Raw genomic sequence first — 6,000 nt, 5'->3', positions numbered from 1 at the left:
AGAAATATTACCGTTACCATCTACAAAATATAATTTTGATATGAAAACCCGCATTTTAATTTAACCAAGTATCCTGTATCATAAATACATGTCTGGCATTTGTAACAAACCAAACCGCTTGAAAATCGGTCGAAAATTCAGTGAGTTATGAGGATTTTAATTGTGGACAGACCTCCTGCCTCCATACACACACATGCATTAGGAGACGCGGCTCCGTACCAACTCGAAACTTAAAAACGCATTGTTTTGTGTCTATAATTAGCACAAGTGCTTTCAATGCATATTATTATATTATTTAAAATTATATAGTTATGTTTACAATGATATATTGAGGGGGACAACTCTCTGTTAGTCCCAGGAAGGGGGGGTCCGGACCCCCCTGTCCCCCCCGTAATTTCCGCCCCTGAGCCTGATGGAGGCGTCTTGGGTCTTGGTTTTACTTAAACGCTTTACTTTGTCTGGCATTTTCACATCAAAACAAGCAAAAAAAAGAAAAAATGCAAAACAACAAAGCGATTGCCTCCATTACCGACAGGCGCTGCAGCGATCTGCTTTCATTTGGTCCAATTTGGGAGTTCCCCGACTCTCTCCGCTGCCAAATCCTCCTCCAGCAGACGAGAGAGGAAGACATCTCAACCAGCGGGGCGGGGAAATAATGAAATGTGTCGATGGGAAGCGTCTCGCGAGGAGCATCGGCTGATGGTCGTTACCACAATTCACTTGACAACCCTGTCGCTACAATTTGGTGTTGTTTTTTTTTTACTTGAATTGCAGGTTTATATGCTAATTTATGTGCTGAGAAAATTTTACGAGCAAAAGACCTAAGAAACTCATCCAAAAACCAAGGGTGTAATTTCCAAACTGCTTGGCTGTCAGTCTGATGCTTCTCTTGTCTGAGATGTTTTTCTGACTGGCAGATGGTCCTCATCACTATAATGATGTCACTGCTGCCAAGTGGAAACCTTGTAACTCAAACTTTATTATTGTTTTTTTTTACTTGAATTTAAAGTTTATATGGTTTTATATGTGCTGAGTAAATTGAATGACCTCACGACTTATGAAACTCATGCAAAACTGATTGTTAAAGGGGAAATTCACCTGTTTTTCCTGTTCTGAGATACAAGGAATCGTTTGACAGCAGTGGACGTGTGTGTATGTGTGTGTGTGTGTGTGTGTGTGTGTGTGTGTGGAGATTTGACCCAGAATGAGATATCCAGCATCTGACAGTATGACACCGGCTGTGACAACATGATTGAAAACACAAAATTAAAACTAATTGTGGTAAAACTTTAGTCCTTGCTTGATAAATTGATAATACTTGTACAGACTGGATCCTCTATGTTTTGCATATTGATGTAAAACTTTTAAACAATGTTCATTGTTAAAGTTTAAGTAACTTTTTCTTTTTTTTTTTTGCAAAGTGGATACATGCCATTTTGGAACTGAATCCTTAATTTAGACAAAATCCTAAAACTGTTCTCTTTGTGTGTGTGTGTGTGTGTGTGTGTGTGTGTGTGTGTGTGTGTGTGTCAGGGTCGTAAGCCAGGATACTTCTCCTTCCTGGACCCGTTCTCCCCGGCTGTCTGGCTCTTCATGCTGCTGGCCTACCTCGCCGTCAGCTGCGTCCTCTTCCTCGCCGCCAGGTAACACACCTGCCTCTGTGTATGTGTGTGTGTGTGTGTGTGTGTGTGTGTGTGTGCTGTTTGCTAGACAGGCTAATGAGCTGTCTGTGTGTTTTTGTGTGCGAAGACAAGCTAATTATCTTCGCTCCTCGCAACGAAAAGCGATGTGATGTCGTGTGTGATAGGGCGGGAAATTCAAAATTCGAAAAACTAGCTAACACTCAGCAGCTAGCATGCTAGTTTGTTACTATTAAATATCCCATCTAGCTGCATCTCTTTGTTGCTTATTTTTCTTCTCTACAGCACTGTTGCATAAAATTGGATGATGTGACCAACCGGAAATTATGTTTTTTATTCGCCCTTCACATGGGTTTCAATGGGAAGTGAATGAGAGGCGAAGCACATTGGGAGAGAGAGAAAGAGAAAGAGAGACATGCATAGATTGATAGATATATATAGATATGTGTACAGTAGCCCATATAGAAACTCCCAAACTTACTTACTTACTTCCTAAAAAGCCTAAACTCTCTTTATCCACCTTTTCAGACTGACATGAATCCTAATGATGTAAATTCATAGCACGTCACAGTGAATAGTAACAAACGGATGTAAGTTATATGAAGCTCGGGTCTTTTGAGGGGAAACAAGAACCTAAATTCATACTTTTCTGAAAATATTGTGGTGGTTGTTTACCTTGTTGTTGACTGGAGTCTTAGTTTTATTCACCACTACATCACTGGGCACGGTTCGCTTACCATGCTGCCGCCGAGCTGCCAAACAGCCTTTGCGGTTGAAATAGTTCCAGTAAACAGTGAGTTGGAGAAATATAGTGTTCAGGCTCCATTTTCCAATTGACGAGTGACAGCCGCCCTTTGGGAGAAAGCGGAGCGCTACTACACAAACACATGATTTTCTGGTTGACATGAATCTGTCTCTCTGTCATAGTTTTTGTATTGAATGGGCAAACTTTATTGTCTCTGTCTTACTAAGAGCACAGGGAATAAATCAACAGAAGACTAGAAGCAACAATACACAACACTAGCCTAACTGTTTGTAGCAGTACACAACATGAAGTGTTATTAACAATACACAACATGAAGTGTTATTAACAATACACAACATGAAGTGTTATTAACAATACACAACTTTAACTGTAAGCCACAGCACACAATCTGACAGTTACAGTTCAGCTACACAACATTAGCTGTTCGTAATGCATTAACTGTTAGCAACAGTACACTAAATTACTTCTTAGCAGCAGCACAAAACATTTGCAGTAGGCTAGTACACATCATTAACTCTTGGCAACAACACATAACATTAACTGTATGCAATAAAGCACAACATTAATGTTGCCAACTTGCACTTTAACTGTTAGCAACATTACACAATCTGTTAGCTACAGTACACAAAATTAGATGTTCACATGTAGGCTGCATGACATTCACTGTTAGCAAAACACTACATTAATTGTTCGCAATAACATTAACTGGTATATAGTACACAATATTACATGTTACAGTACACAACAAACTGTTCACAGCATATAACTGTTAGCAACAATCAAACTGTTAGCAACAATGCACAGAGCTGTTATCAAAAATACACATTAACTGTTAGCAACAATCAAACTGTTAGCAAAAATTGACAAATAACTGTTAGCAACAGTACATAAAGTTTATTGGTAGCAGAAATGAACAGCATGGATGATACAACATTAACTGTTAGCAACAATACACAACATTAACTGTTAGCAGCAATACACAACATTAACTGTTAGTAACATTACACAACATTAACAGTAACAGTAGGCTACATGAAGTTTATTGGTAGCAGCAATGAACAGCATGGATGATAAAACATTAACTGTTAGCAACAATACACAACATTAACTGTTAGCAGCAATACACAACATTAACTGTTAGCAGCAATACACAACATTAACTGTTAGCAACAATACACAACATTAACTGCTAGCAGCAGTAGGCTACACTACATTAACCCTTAACAGCAGTATTACAAAGCATTAATTGTCAGCAACATTAACGACAATACATAATAGAATGAAATGTTAGCTGCTTTCGTCACTGATGTACAGGGTTCCTACGCAGGTCTGGAAAGTCTGGAAAAGTATTAAAAATGAATTTGATCATTTCCAGGTCTTGAATAGTTTGGGAATTTGAAAAAATGTCTGGAAAAGTATGGAAAATGTCGTGGTTCAGGTCCGAAACACACATAATTATAGCTGTTATGTTGTTGTAGACCCACTTTGAGTCCACAGTTTTTGTTGATGTGAAGAATAATGTTCAGATAGAGGGATGCTCTTATTACCCAGCCGCTGTCAGCGTGCATTATATCAAATACCGACCAAAACCAAATCCAGTCAAGAACATAGGGTCTGGGAAAAATATGGAATTTTAAAATGGAAACGGTGTAGGAACCCTGCCAATCATCTCACATATTCTGATATTTGTCGCTGTGAAGAACAATCTTCATCTATACAGTGATATGACCTAGTTAGCAGGGGCAAGATGTCTTTCTGCGTAAATCATATTGAACACCAGACAAAATCTTCAAAACAAATCAAGGTCTGGAAAAAGTATGGAATTTTTTAATTGAAAATGTGTAGGAGCCCTGGATGTATCTATAGTTGTCCCAGGTGTTTTAGTTGTAGTTGTGTGTGTAGGTCTCTCTCTCTCTCTCTCTCTTCTACTCTCCATCTCCATCTCTCTCTCCGCCTGTGATTTTCTCGTTCATATCAACATTGGAATGACACAATCTGACTACTTTTCACTGCGGTGGAGCACATAATGTGTCGCCGCCGGCCTCTGAACACAGTCATTATGTTGTTCACTTGTGTCTTTTGTGTATAAAGTATAAAATTATCTCTCTCTCTTTCAGCAGCTTCCCTCTTTCAGTCTCTCTCTCTCTCTGCTCCGCTCTCACAATTGTTTCCCTCCCGACGCTTTGCCTCAGCATTACGTACGGCACATTTATTGTAATTGTATAATATGAAGCAATCCTTTATGTGGCAGACAGGTGGGACAAACACAGGCTTGTGCTGTACAGTATTTATTTTTTCAGTATAACATAAAAAACATACACTTTCCTCTTTCTCCATCTCTATTTACTCTCTACCCGTATACAAAATGTACTTTTTCAAAAGCCAATTATAAAAAGCAATTGTCCTTTCAAGCGACAATTTTTTGGCCAAATAAGGGATTCTGGCCCCGCCCCCTTTCAGTCTAATGTAAAAAATGAATATGTCCAAAGCCATAGTGTGTGTGGGTGTGTGTGTGTGTGTGTGTGTGTGTGTGTGTGCGTGTGTGCATGTGTGTGTGTGTGTGTCTGCTCAAAAAACATACTAAACATTTCAATGGCATTTGACCTGGGTTTGTTTTAAAAGTGTACCAACCCTTCTGTGTGAATCTCTCTCTCTCTCTCTCTCTCTCTCTCTCTCTCTCCAGGCTGAGTCCGTATGAGTGGTACAACCCTCACCCGTGCCTGCGGGAGCGGCGGGACGTCCTGGAGAACCAGTACACCCTGGGGAACAGCCTGTGGTTCCCGGTGGGAGGCTTCATGCAGCAGGGATCAGAGATCATGCCCCGGGCGCTGTCCACCCGCTGCGTCAGCGGGGTCTGGTGGGTGCTGGGACCGGACTGGGACTGGGTGGGACTGAGACTGGGACTGGGACTGGGTGGGGTGGGGACTTTATGGGTGGGCAGGTGAGCTTGAATTTCCTTTCTACTCCTCTCTTCTCTCTTATTCTCTTCTTTCCTAAACTCTTCTCTAGCCTGATATTCAGACTGAATGTCCATTTTGTTTCCACTCCATTATTCAGCCTGAGACTGCAGCAGGTTAAGCAGGTGATTTCAACAAATTTTATTCTGCTGAAACACCAATGAAAAAACGTTTCAAACTTTAGTCCCGCCCACAAAGGCGCTGATTGGCTCGATCGTTTCTCCGAGCGAGAACAAGCCGTTGACTAGAGCAACACCAGACTCTGAATCACTGGACAACAGATTCAGGAGTCTGGAACCTGGCTAACTCTCTTCTCTTCTCTTCTCTTCTCTTCTCTTCTCTTTCCTCCTCTCTCGTCATCTCTCCTTGCGTTTCTCTTTTCCTAAGTTGCTCTATTCTACACTCCTCTTTCTCCTCTCCTTTCCTCTCCTCTCTCCTCTCCTCCCCTCTCTTCTCTCCTCCTCTCCTCTCCTTTCCTCTCCTCTCTCCTCTCCTCCCCTCTCTTCTCTCCTCCTCTCTTCTCTCCTCTCCTCTCTTCTCCTCTCCTCCCCTCTCTTCTCTCCTCCTCTCTTTCTCCTCTCTTCCTCTCCTCCCCTCCTCTCCTCTCCCCTCCTCTCCTCTCCTCCCCTCTCTTCTC

The 6,000-nt window shown here is 41.4% G+C and overlaps 1 pseudogene; it reads left to right on the top strand.

Moving 5' to 3' along the window:
- The window catches only part of LOC139909118 (glutamate receptor ionotropic, kainate 5-like), a 108,982-nt pseudogene that overhangs the window by 72,253 nt on the left and 30,729 nt on the right, over positions 1-6,000 (top strand).

Source organism: Centroberyx gerrardi, chromosome 19, assembly GCF_048128805.1.
Source record: "Centroberyx gerrardi isolate f3 chromosome 19, fCenGer3.hap1.cur.20231027, whole genome shotgun sequence".
Classification (NCBI taxonomy): domain Eukaryota; kingdom Metazoa; phylum Chordata; class Actinopteri; order Beryciformes; family Berycidae; genus Centroberyx; species Centroberyx gerrardi.
This window is presented reverse-complemented; position numbering and strand designations above follow the sequence as displayed.